The sequence below is a fragment of the Cydia fagiglandana genome, chromosome 1, assembly GCF_963556715.1.
Source record: "Cydia fagiglandana chromosome 1, ilCydFagi1.1, whole genome shotgun sequence".
NCBI classification, from domain to species: domain Eukaryota; kingdom Metazoa; phylum Arthropoda; class Insecta; order Lepidoptera; family Tortricidae; genus Cydia; species Cydia fagiglandana.
Window position 1 is genome coordinate 9,847,773 of NC_085932.1, and position 13,483 is coordinate 9,861,255.

At 35.0% G+C, this 13,483-nt stretch overlaps 1 protein-coding gene across 2 annotated transcripts in view; it reads left to right on the forward strand.

Moving 5' to 3' along the window:
• Positions 1–13,483, forward strand: part of LOC134663705 (kinesin-like protein CG14535) — a 323,990-nt gene that overhangs the window by 17,441 nt on the left and 293,066 nt on the right. The window lies entirely within an intron of this gene.

Sequence of the window (13,483 nt, forward strand, 5' to 3'; positions counted from 1 at the left end):
TCCAGCTTCTAACTCTACAAGTCCTAACTTCACAAACTCAACACCTTAGTCAAAATATGTGGCTTGACCGCTTATGTATTTAACACCATCTACAACAATGATGACGCACTGAGAGAAAAGGATAGCAAAAACACACTTAGAATTACAAAAATAAACTTAATCCGGGGACAAGGAGAGTCAACTAATAGGAACAAATTGACTTTTGCAATTTCTATTAGTTCTTGCAATTTCTATTATCTGTTTGTTGAAATTAGATTTAGGATTACTGAGCTGTTTGTAGATATAAATAAACTTTACAGAAATAGTGAAACGTCTATAATTATTACTAAACTTCATTTTTTCCCCCAGTACAGAACTGTTTTTTAATTCCTGGTTTAGTTTACTAATGATTTTTCTCTCAGTGCGACATCATTGTTATTGCGTGTACCATCCCGACCCTATCCATAGGTACAGGCCCCTGTTTCACCAACGTGACAGGTGCGACGAATTGTAAAATCACTGTTGCTGACGTCACAGGCATCCATGAACTACGGTTACCGCTTACCATCGGGCGGGCCGTATTCCTGTTTGCCACCATCATTGTATTATTAAAAAAAACTTTAGGATATCGGAAAAAAACAGATATTTCTCTTGCTAAGTTTATGACAATTGTCACAAGACACACTACAATTGTCACGAAATTCCGACATGTAACTCATTACCTGTCAAGAATTATCTACAATTCTTCTAAATCTTTGACAATTGTCAGAAACTTCGCAGGAGAAATATCTGTTATTTTCCGATATAATAAAGTTTTTTTTAAATAATACAATGATGGTGGCAAACAGGAATACGGCCCGCCCGATGGTAAGTGGTAATCGTAGCCCATGGATGCCTGTGACGTCAGCAATAGTGATTTTACAATTCGTCGCACCTGTCACCGATGTGAAATTGGGGCCAGGTGGCATACTTCTTTGACAATTAATAGATCTTGAAACGATTGGGCCAAATTCGACATGTACAACTGTCAGATTTCGCATCCACGTCAAATCAACAGTTGATTTTATTGCATACTGAGTGTTGATTCCATCAACGGTGGATAATATCATTTGGTACAACCAAAACTCAACTCTAAACTAAGGGTGGTTCGGTTTGGTTTGCTTGTCAACCTAACTGTGGATTGTTAATGTCAAATTTTGACATTGTACTCATTCGAGAACTTATGATTTTTCCCACATCAACGGGAGATCAACACGATACGTCAAATGTCGCTTGTCGAATAGGGGTCATGGATTAGATATGTCAGTGTCAAAAGTGACGTATTTGTTTGAAGAAACGTCACATTTGACACTGACATATCTAATCCATATCGTTTCAAGATCTAGCTTAGTAGCTGACGTATCTTAAAGTTCGAACACTGAGAGAAAAATCATCACCAGGAATTAAAAAACGGTTCTGTACGGGAAAAAATTAAGTTTTAGTAATAATTATGGACGTTTCACTATTTCTGTAAAGTTTATTTATTTCTACAAACAGCTCAGTAATCCCAAATATAATTTCAACAAACAGATAATAGAAATTGCAAGAACTAATAGAAATTACAAAAGTCAATTTGTTCCTAGAGTCTGTGCGGAAAGAGAAGAGTCGTGGGATTTGAGGGCGCGCCAGTGCTATTTTATGGTTTTTGCTATGCTGACAACACTGGTCACGTGATTATAGTACGACACTAAAGGTCATGATACTTGTATCCCTTTTGTTCCGGTTTTTTACCACGGCTTACTAAACGGAGCCTGGTGGTGGTGTCGGCTCGTCAAATCAATCCTCTGATTTAGCGCAGGCACTAGTTTTCTTTTTAAAACACACTCTTGTTTTTATGTCTCAGATACTATAAAGTGACAGTGCGATTGACAAAACTGCTAAAACTAGTTAAGATTCTGCCCAATACAACTGTAATTTTAGTACCAAACAAGATAGACTCTCATTTATGTACTACCTAATCTGTGCAGTCCAACAGTTATTTTAATACAAAACCGGGTAGATCGGGTAGAAATTGGGCATTAGAACTGTAATTTTACTATCTGGGATATATTTCACCCATTGTAAACTTGACTTGTAATGTATGTGTACATTATTAATAATAAATATGAATATGAATAAAAATAGTGCATAAATAGGTAGGCCTTATTGGGATATGTCCGGTTCTCTCATCTCACGATATTTTACTTCGCCGAAAAGTCTGCTAAATATGAAATACTTATAATTTCGTAACTAACAGAACCCAGTAAACGAACTTACAAATAAAGAAATATTTTTATGAAAAAGTTTTATTCTTTGTAATCGAAGTCTGAATTAAAATATTCAATGTCACTTATGTTTGAGCTAGCTTCAGATCAGAACAACCAGGGACTGATGTGAGGAACTGGATGTGCTTGAATCCGGCACGTAGATTACGAATTCTTGCATATCACCTACTTAGCGGTCTTTTATTCAAGATACCGTAGGTACTTTTATACAATCCTGAAAAAAAATTACATATGTATAAATATGCATAAAATGGTAAGTATCAAGACTATTTGTCAGTTATTTTAAAGATCATGAATGACCTGCATATTTATGAAAATTAATATATTTTGAATGAATATACTTACCGATTATGTACCGGAGACAAGTTACTTAGGGGGCTTATTAAATAGGTAATTATTTAATATTAAATACAACATCAATACCCGTGAATAGCGGAAACACGTTCCGCGACTTTTTGTAAGTCAATAGTCGGCTTTTAGCCGTTTTCTTCCCGCTGACAAAACCGAACAATGTTAAATATAATTTTTCTTGTGGTTTTATGTACGGTTTCATCGTGTTTTGAAAATATTTTATACATAAAACTTGCGGTTTTTGTTAATATAATATACAATGACAGAAGTTTGTTTACTTTTTACAAGACAGGTGTCAAAGGTTTGATTGCCATATAAAATTTAAAATGTTAGTTCCCGTTCCTGCCACGACTCTTCTCTTTCCGCACAGACTCTATTAGTTAACTCTCCTTGTCCCCGGACTCTTGTCCCGGTTGTCTTGTTTATTTTTGTAATTCTAAGTGTATTTTTGTTGTACTTTTCTCTCAGTGAATAGGGCCGTAAGTTGACCTAAGTTTTCAGAAGTCTTTAAGGATTGCTTGTTACTGGAGGCACCGATGCACTCGCTGTGACTGTGACTCGTGGCTTCATCGATCATACGTCTCACGAGTGATTGCGGATCGCATCTGCGACGGAGGCTGGACCCGTTCGCATTTCACTACTTTGTTAAGTAGGTTTTCAATTTTGACGTAGACTAATACTTCTTAGCGCTACTTGCACCATCCCACTAACCGGCTAACAATTAACCGGTTAAACCCGGTGTCAAATTATACTGGTAACCATGGTAAGTTCAGGTTTAATCATGGTTTAACCGGTTAACCCCGGGTTAGTTGAATGGTGCAAGTGGCCCTTACGAGTGTTATATTACGCCAGGGGGAGTTAAATTTTCTCAAAATTGTAAGTTAGTTTCATAATATGTTCGAAGCTGCGAGGTTTGACCGAGAACTGTAGTAAGTGAATGTTCGCAGTAAATACGAGTAATACAGGAGAAAAAGAATGGTTATCAAGAAGAGAAATAACTCCTATTACCTACTTATACGGTCTACCATGGCTTAGACTATAATAATGAGTGAGCGAGATGAAGCATTGAGACGGCTAATTGAGATTTTGTCTATCTAGTCTAAGATCAAGTGTCGCAACTTGTATTTCGGCAAGGTTTCATTTCTGGCTATGTCGTCTCATCACGTATCGAGTACTAGGTTTTACAATGAAGTGGATAGAGCTGAAGACTGGGAGGTGGAGAAAAAAATCAAATCGTGCGCTCTGGCCTCCGCAGCAGAAAAAAATGCTAAAATGAAATAGAAAATGACTGCTTGTCTTTTCCGCACTACCAATAGTACCAATACTTATTATCCTCAAATTTCACAAAAGTGCATATACTTACTGACACTGCTCTGGTCATTGTAAATGGGATAAATAGTAATTAATTACATTATATATTGATAAAAAAATTATAAGGGTTAACTTCGGGTGCATTGTTAAATTAATGGGAAGGATTATGTTCGAATAATTTCAATATAGTGGAAACACACATCCATAGCTCGCCACATTCTCACAATAGCCAGTATTAAATCCAAGCAATAAATTATTGAGAACCGTTTCAACCACAGAACTGTTCACTTTTCACCACTTTACATTTTCAGCCACAATATAACCATGTGTCTTTAACGGACTAGTTATTAGGTTGATTTTAGAGAATCATTCTTGTACTATAGTAGTAATGGTAAGTTGGATTTCACATAAGGGAGGATAATTTAACACCAATGTCCAATACGTTCTTTAGACAAGACATATTATAAATAAATAAATAAATAAATAAATAAATAAATATATATTATAGGACATTCTTACACAGATTGACTAAGTTCCACAGTAAGCTCAAGAAGGCTTGCGTTGTGGGTACTCAGACAACGATATATATATTATACAAATACTTAAATACATAGAAAACACCCATGACTCAGGAACAAATATCTGTATCATCATACAAATTAATGCCCTTACTGGGATTCGAACCCAGGACCATCGGCTTCGCAGGCAGGGTCACTACCCACTAGGCCAGACCGGTCGTCAAAATGTATCGTCATATTATAATGTGTGAATGCTCGTTATTGGCAGAATCGATATATAAACATATCATGGTATTGTATAATAACTGGCATGTCTTTGCAATGCATATTAAGGTTTGAAAGTTTTTGTGTCCTACATATATGTAGAAGTAAGATCCCCGAATTTACGGCTATCTGGCTCTCTTTAGTTTCATATAGATTTCAACTAAATACCATTTTTAGTAAATAACTTTCTAAGCTGAAATAAGTAAATGAAAATTGAATATACACCATGAATAGTTAATAATAGTATCTATAATATTATGAAACATACTCTTCTTTCCATGATGAAACTTTCTGGAATAACGATGGATGAACGTATAAATTCGCGGTCTGGGGCCAAATTCGACACGTATAACTGTCAGATTTCGCATCCACGTCAAATCAACAGTTGATTTTATTGCATACTGAGTGTTGATTCCATCAAGGGTGGATAATATCATTTGGTATAACCAAAACTCAACTCTAAACTAAGGGTGGTTCGGTTTGGTTTGCTTGTCACCCTAACTGTGGATTGTTAATGTCAAATTTTGACATTGTACGTATTCGAGAACTTATGATTTTTCCCACATCAACGGGAGATCAACACGATACGTCAAACGTCGCTTGTCGAATAGGGGTCCTTGTTTATAGCAAAGAGAGACTCGAATATTATTCGTTTCCAAAAAATCAAATTAATGTAAGATAATCAAACCTCAGCCAATAAAGAATGCAGGTAATGAATGAGCTCTCCCACTAAATTGCTAAAATAGGAAGAAGAGCGTAAGTGCCATTTAAGTCTAGTATATCTACGACGTTTTAACTTAGCGCGGTTAAAGTATTGGCGTGTCTCAGATTGGGTAAGTGTGCCGGTAACAGACTCTTATCTTGCGGCGGCGGCTTGCGATATTATCACTAATTTCCATCATCGTCCGATAATTAAGTGAATACATACATCTTCTGGGCTTTAGGGATCCATAATTGTTAATTTTAAATTTAATATTAAACGTTGTCTGTTTAATTATTTTCAAGAAAACCTGCCTATTGTTGGCACATATTACATACCTTTAATTATGTGCAGTAAAAGGAAATAGTACCTATAGTTTTGTAAAAACACTAGGAACCAATAACAGCATCAGCTGACACGTAAGTATTTTATGTGCCACTACATGTGTGTTGTAACCTAATTACTACCATATTTGCTATTGTGATTTCACTGAAAACGAACTTTATTTAGAAAACTACAAGTAAACATAGCATTAAAATAGAAATATAAGTAACTACCAGTATGTGTCTATGACTATTTCAACAACTTTCCAATTTTCTTTGCAATGAGAACCCAACACATTAAATGGTCGGTTGATGTTTTTGTTGTAGTGTAATGTCTTATCTTCGCAAGTTCGCAACCAAATACGACATTTGTGATAATGATGGTATTTATTTTAACTTTCTAAAGACTTGCATGAAGTGCATTACATTGTATGGTAGCATACAGGTTGCGTGTTCAATTTTAATGTTTTGAGGCCGCTATGTGATATGAGATGAGGTGCTTACGGCCAGTTAACTGAGGCATTTTATACACCTTACTGCCCGGTAATTCACAGATTTGATAGGCACCGCGGATTTGCCTTTTGAATTTGCATTAGATTATGTACGTTTAAAATAATGTTTCATAAATTATCCGATAATATTATTTTACTTATTCTATAATATGTATGTAATTAAAAACTGAAAATGTCGCTTAGTTTGCTGCAATTAATAATTTGATAAAAATGCTTTCCGTGAAATCATACACATAATCGTAAACGTCATTCAGAAACGAATCTCAAAACCCTTCCCTGAAGAGATATTTCTATCAGTCAGGAGATGACATAATACTGTAGAACCGTACGTTCTACAAAAGCGAATGGATCTCGTAATATTTGGTGATGATAATAACAGCGGTATTTCTGCGGACCGTATCAATAATATTATCAAAAGCTCGGATGATACTTACGTACTCCGTTCTGAACAAACTCCGAGTCCCAGTCGTAAAGATTAAGACACGCTTGGAAATAATGTGCACGTTTGCAAAAAATATATTAAGAAGTTCGTGGTCGTCAGTCGTTATGAATGGTAAAATGTGTTATGTTTGGGTAATAATTGGCTATTTCGCAATAACTTGTACGAAGCAAAACAAATAATTGACTAAATATATATTTTTCTTTAGCGCCACTTGCACCGTTCCACTAACCCGGGTGATTAACCGATTACGGTTAAACCATTAACCCAATGTCAAATTGTACTGATAACCATGGTAACTTCATGCTTAACCGGTTAACCCCGAGTTGAATGGTGGAAGTGGCGCTTAGTAATAACTTAATAAGGCACGAATCGTTATCATAATAATAAACAAAAACGGCAACTGTATGACATTGTGAGGGGACTGTTATATTGACCATTTACCCTATTCATTTATACTTTTACACATTTACGTAAGTTAATAGTTCTTTTAGTGTTCGGCGTATTTTTTTTATTGGGACGGGATTTTAACGGGATTACTTTGGTAAATGTAACAAGCAGTTTATTTTTATATAAGTATCTATGTAATATACGGTTGGAATTGACTAAAATGTATTGGGAATTTACGAAAAGAAACTTGCGGCTCAAGGGAATTGGTTTAACTTCAAGTAGTTTCCAACTAGTTGCGTAGACAAAAATATCATATTGCCCTACTGGGACGTGAAATGTGAACTATCGGGGTAGCGATATAAAAATAAACGGATGCCTTACAAGGTCGCCCTGAAAGCGATAGCTGGAGGGGTGGGAGAGCCATGTGTTTGACACCGTCCGACATATTCACAATAGATTTTAACATTTATTTTTGTCCAAAAATGACGTCGACACCCCTACTTAACGTCATCGACTACTTAAATAAGTGCGGTTTTTTCCTCTTACAAAACAGGAGTAAAATAATCCTAAATGTAATTTAAAATAATTTGCCATTAGGTACATGAAACGTCAACGAATAACTAGTTTAGCTAGCTTAGGAGTGAATTTGAATTTGGGATTTTGAGGCCTAAATTTAAAAACGTGACCTATATACTTCGTTTTTTTTAGCATTAGAAATAAGGTAAATAATCTTAATGTGTATTTTAATTGAAAAACACATTTTAAAAATAAGTTACGGCAAATATGTAACAATTATGAAATCTAACACGATCATTTATGTTCTTCTGCTTTCATAATTAATAGTTTTTGATTTTTAAAAAGCGTTTTTCAATTAAAAGACATGTCAAGATCGCTTACCTTCTTGCAACTTCTTTCTAATGCTAAAAAAAACGAACTATAGATAGGTACATTGACCTGGTCTGGGTCTATTTTCCTAAAACACTAAACTATAATTTTATCATAAAACATAGCACCTATATAGTAAAGACTAGTAGTTATAAGTAATACAATGCGGAATGTGACAACTGATTGAGATTGTATCCATCCAAAAGCGTCCGATTTTAAAATTATAACTTTATTTCATAAAGCTGAATTTGATTATTTAAATAAGAAAATTGCAAATTTACCTATACCATAATACATACTTAACAATTTTGTGATGGAGTAGATGTTTCCCTTTGCAATATTAAATCATATAAAAATTTAAATTAACGGAAATCTGGTGCCAACGCATTGGATTTACGATGTCACGGGCTAACAAAAAACATCGTTGAACATAAGCCCTTTTGTTCATCGCACCATTTTATTAATATACAAAAGTGACAACAGAAGCTTGTAAAAAACTACTTAATGTTAATGCCCTCTTCACACTTCTGTTTACCGTATACAATTGTACTAATATATCCAATATGGGTCCGGACAGATGTTTGGCAAAACTGTTATTTCTGTCTAAGGGTGCGGGGGTGTAAATTTTACGGTTATTTTCTTAGCAGGGGGTGTCTGTGTGTCAATTAGTAAATACTAACAAACTTTGCGTTCTGTAATGTAAACAGGGGATGCATTGCATAATGCGGTTAGGGGATGATATATTGTTATTTGTTTTTCTATATAGGGCCCATTCTGGAAATGGATTCGTATTTAGTATGTGTGTCTGTCCAAATTAACCGTGAATTTTGCATTGGCCTTGTCATGGACATTATGTTTGTTTCTTATGTGACTAACGGCCAGTTGCACCAAACTGTTCGTATCGTTAAAGAGTTCGCAAAATTTTTATGTATGGAAAGTTTCATAGTAAAGCGCCGGGGCGCACCGGCTGAAGTTGATCAGTCTGTCAAATGTGGTTGGTGCAACTGGCCCTAAAACTTTTGAGGATGCACTTTGTTAATGATGACGGCGAGAGATTTGACACTTACTTAATGAAACGATATACCTACCTAAGCTGTACAATACATGTGCAATTTGTATGTAGATTTAAAATCGTGAGTATGCTAGAGCCGCTAAAAACTTATTGTTAAGATTTATGCTTGTTTGCCACTACAGTTATAAATTGTAGCATTCAATAAATAAAAAGGAAATTAATAAATAAAAACTAACCTAACACTGAATAAAAAACCTAATAAACAAAAGAAAGGTATCGAAACAGTTACAGAGCTAAAGGTGAATCGGTAAACATTTCACGAGACAATGTGACGCGTGACGAACGTGACAACTCGTCACTAAAGTAACTGGATTGTGAGAATCGTGATGGTGACAGCTAGATGTGTTAGTAGGGTGACAAGGATTTCAATTTTGTTTAATGAAATAGGTAATTACCAAATGAATACGGCCTGTTTTCTAATATTATATACAATAAAGTATTACTCGACGGAGCTAAAGGTTATCAGAAAATATTTCGCGTCGAGTGCGTTAGTTACGTGTCAATAATCCCGCATTATTTATCCGCAGCTTAATCTTAATACTCGTACCTACTTATTAAGGGAATATACCTCTAAAGGAGAGGAATATGTTATAACATATTTTCTGACTCAAAGATCTAAGTCTCGCCTACAGTAAGTATGTAATAAAAGGATTTCATTTATTTTATTTAACCTTCCAGACAATTCAGAGGCACATTACCAGAGCCTATTCATCTCGGCCTACAAGCCTCTGCAGCGAGAGAAACGACGCTCGGCATATTAGAACACCTCGCAAACTATACATCAAAATGACAGATGGGTTTGGTCGAGCTCCTGGCTTAGATTTAGAATTTAGAGGTGCTAGAATTTAATTTGAGTATGAAGGGATGTTGAATTTTCTCGTTGCATTCATGAGATGCGATATTACCATTGCCCAAACCCCAATAGGTAGATAGTATTGTTAAAGACTGACCTAGAGTGGTTGTATTTCTGTAGATGCAGCTATGCTGCCAATGAGAAATATTGTAAAAATTTTTTTGACACAAAATTAATTATTTCTAAGAAAGAGCGCGGTATGTATATATTATATACGAATAAATGTAACTATATCGTCATACTTAGAACTAAAATCAAGTAAAAACTGATGTTAAAAATAGTTTATGTCTGTAATATAAAGAAACACTTGCTTGCCTTGTCACCCGAATTAACACGTGTTCAATGTTTACCTTCGACAACAAAATTACTATGTTTTTCAGTCGTAAAAACTTCTACGTTATTATTATGAACCCTAATACTGCAGCTCAAGAAACTACTTCTATAAGCCAAGCTCCCTCGCTCCATGTCGCAGCTGAGAAGAGCTTGCTTACATTGTTTTCGCGGGCATACTATTGTGTCATTTTCATGTCATAGTGTATTTATCTACAAACTTATTATTGCTGTTCCTACACAATATACTAAATTTTAAAAGAACAAACTAATCTTGGCGACTAGTACATTTTTGATACCGATGACTACGTTTAAAATATAACAGCCGATTTAACTTTTATTGAAATTGAGTTCTTCAACTGCACAGTTATGTATTTGCCATTATTTAATAGTACCTACCTAAGCACCACTAAATTTGTCGATTAATATTCTTGTGAGGTTATGAGTATTATAATCGTAGGTCATTCACGCGACCGCTTACCGCTTAGCATGACTCGTGTTGTCGCGTGCGACTCCCTATGTCAAGCGTGACTTCAAGTGTGGAGTCGCGCGCGACAGCGCATGTTATGCTAAGCGGTCTGGTTTATCTGTTCTTTATGAGTTCACAAACGTACCCTATGACAATCATAAAACTACATTAGGTATTTCTACTGTTGGAAAATGATGAACATAGATTAAATAGAGAGTAATAAAAACATAGTATCAAACATAGGACTTCGATGTATTTGAATAATTCAAGGAAAGTTTATATCTTAGTTTTGTGATATTTCATAAGATTTCAAGAATAAATTATAATTATTTTGCGTGAGTTATGTTAAACTTATGGCATTCAGTGGGTAGTGATTAAAAATGTGATTTGTGTTTACCCGAATATTTGTTAATTAATCTGTAGGTAGTCGCGAAAATGACCCTACTCTCCTACCCGCCAATTCTAATGAGGGAAAAGTATAAAATGTAACTTACCATGGGATGGAGGGATCATTCTCTCTTGGCGCTTGAACCAGTAACATGTAGCACGAAGGGTACGGCTTGTTAACTAAATATTGTCAAAGAGTGTTGAAGTAAGAAGTTGGAGTAAAATAAAAGTAATTGATTGTACGAAGGACTTTGATTCATCACAAGTCAGAAGCGGTGATCAACGGCGCCCATAAAAGGACTAGAACGTGTGAGTACCTAGTATACATATACATATTTTATATACTCAGACGTTATGGTAGTAAGTTTTAAGTTGCAATGCTTGTAACCTCAAAACCTGATTAAGAATACATGTAGATTCGCGATCATGGTCAAGTTGAAGTAACGAATGCAGACTTATTACATAATTTAGAATTCTGCTGGTAATCAAAATCGGTACAGGTATTGAGCGAGTTAACCTTATTTTTTTTACAAGAGCCATGTTTAAGATAAGACCGTGGTTACAAGTTGTCTTATAATTTGAATACTTACTTACGATTAGTGTGTACAGTGTAGTAGTATGTTATTTTTAGTGTTCCGTACAAAACTTTGTTTACGGAACACTTATTTTGTGTAATATCGATGTTTAGCCGAGCATAGGCATATACGATACGTGATCGCGATTATAGTGAAATTGGATACGATTTGGATAAATATTTAATGAATCCATTAGCAATTAAGATACAAACATGTATAATTGTACGTGTACGGTTATAGGCAAGTAGGTAAGTTTATTGTCATTAAAGGAACAATTTCATTTAACAGAGTGGTTTTAAATTTAAATAGCCCATATTGTGAAGAAACATACAGCGTGAAGTGCTCTGTTTTCATGCAGATTTAGTTTAAATACTTGCTGTCGTTAAAATGAAAGTATTTACATCATGCATATTGAATATATACGTGAGTTTCGAATACTGATCTTAATCTATTCTAATAAATAGTATGAGCTAAATTATCTAATAAGTAAAGTCATACATGATAACGCCTTTGATTGGTTTCTGAAATGAATAAAGGGCTCCATTAGGTTAATGACACGTTGTCATTAACAGTGTAGTCACCATGTAGGTGGTGTACCATCATAGTCAGACGGGTCAGACCCTAATGTCTTTGTTATACAGATTTTTATTGGTAAATTTTTCATGTCATTCAATTTTTACAAGTAAAATTATTAATTATAATAAGTGAAAATGTTATAGTAGGTAAATAAGTAATTAATAATGGGAGGTAACTGTTAGGACTTAGAACCCTATTCAATACGATGTGTTGGAATCAATAATCGTTTTGCATAGATAATATAGATTCGTCAATTGAGTAATAAGCGTGTTCTAGAAGTAATTATTTCAGTTTTTGTTGAATGTTGTGTCACTTTTTGATTCCTTTATGTCAGTCTGCACTGAATTACAAAGTGTTAGTCCATGATCTTGAAGAAAGGCTTCGTCAGCAAACATAACGCAGGTTGTGTCTGTGTTAAGTATCTTTGGCAGGTCAAGAAATAGTAGGCATCCACAAACGCTTCCCTGAAATATTGACATAATGGAATAAACAATATGACGCGATTTTGATGTCACGGTCTTTAGTTCCTCGCGGTCCTTATCTAAGTGTTCTACTTGTACGCATTGTTTACGGTCTCAGAGGTACGATTTGATTTGAACCAAATATACAGAGTGCCGCGTATTCCCATCCCGTACAATTTACAGAGTAAGATTTCGTGTGATACTTTTTTATACGCTTTTGTCATGTCCACCAAAAATCCTAAACTATGTGTTCTGTTGTCTTTATGACCTAAGATGTTCTGTATGTATTAATAAAATGTAAATGATAAAATACTGTACTTTACGAAAAAGTTGTGTTAGACTCCATTTATTAAGATAAAATCGGGTAAGAGTGCGATAGGTCGATATTGGTTTGGATGGATTACGTCACCGTTTGTAAATATGGGTTTAATAATGGATATTTCATGGATATTAAGTAAGTCCGGGAATATTCCTTGATTAAATGACTGGTTAATCAGTCTTGTCAGTGGCTGTGCTAACTTTACAAGAACGGGCGGGATTTCATCGACTCCAAGACTATTTTTATTTTATTTTTTGAGTTGTTTTATAATTTTTATTGTTTCGGTCACCGGCTGAATGAATATTGAGTTGATGGCGGGGTATGCACACGGCGCGCGCGGTCCGTTATCGCTCCTGCTTTATTAAATATGAGAACTCTGGCGCTGATTGATAAATTGTTGAACTATGGGGAAGCTATATATCGTAACATATCATATAGGCGGTACCCTATAACAAGTGCTATGTTG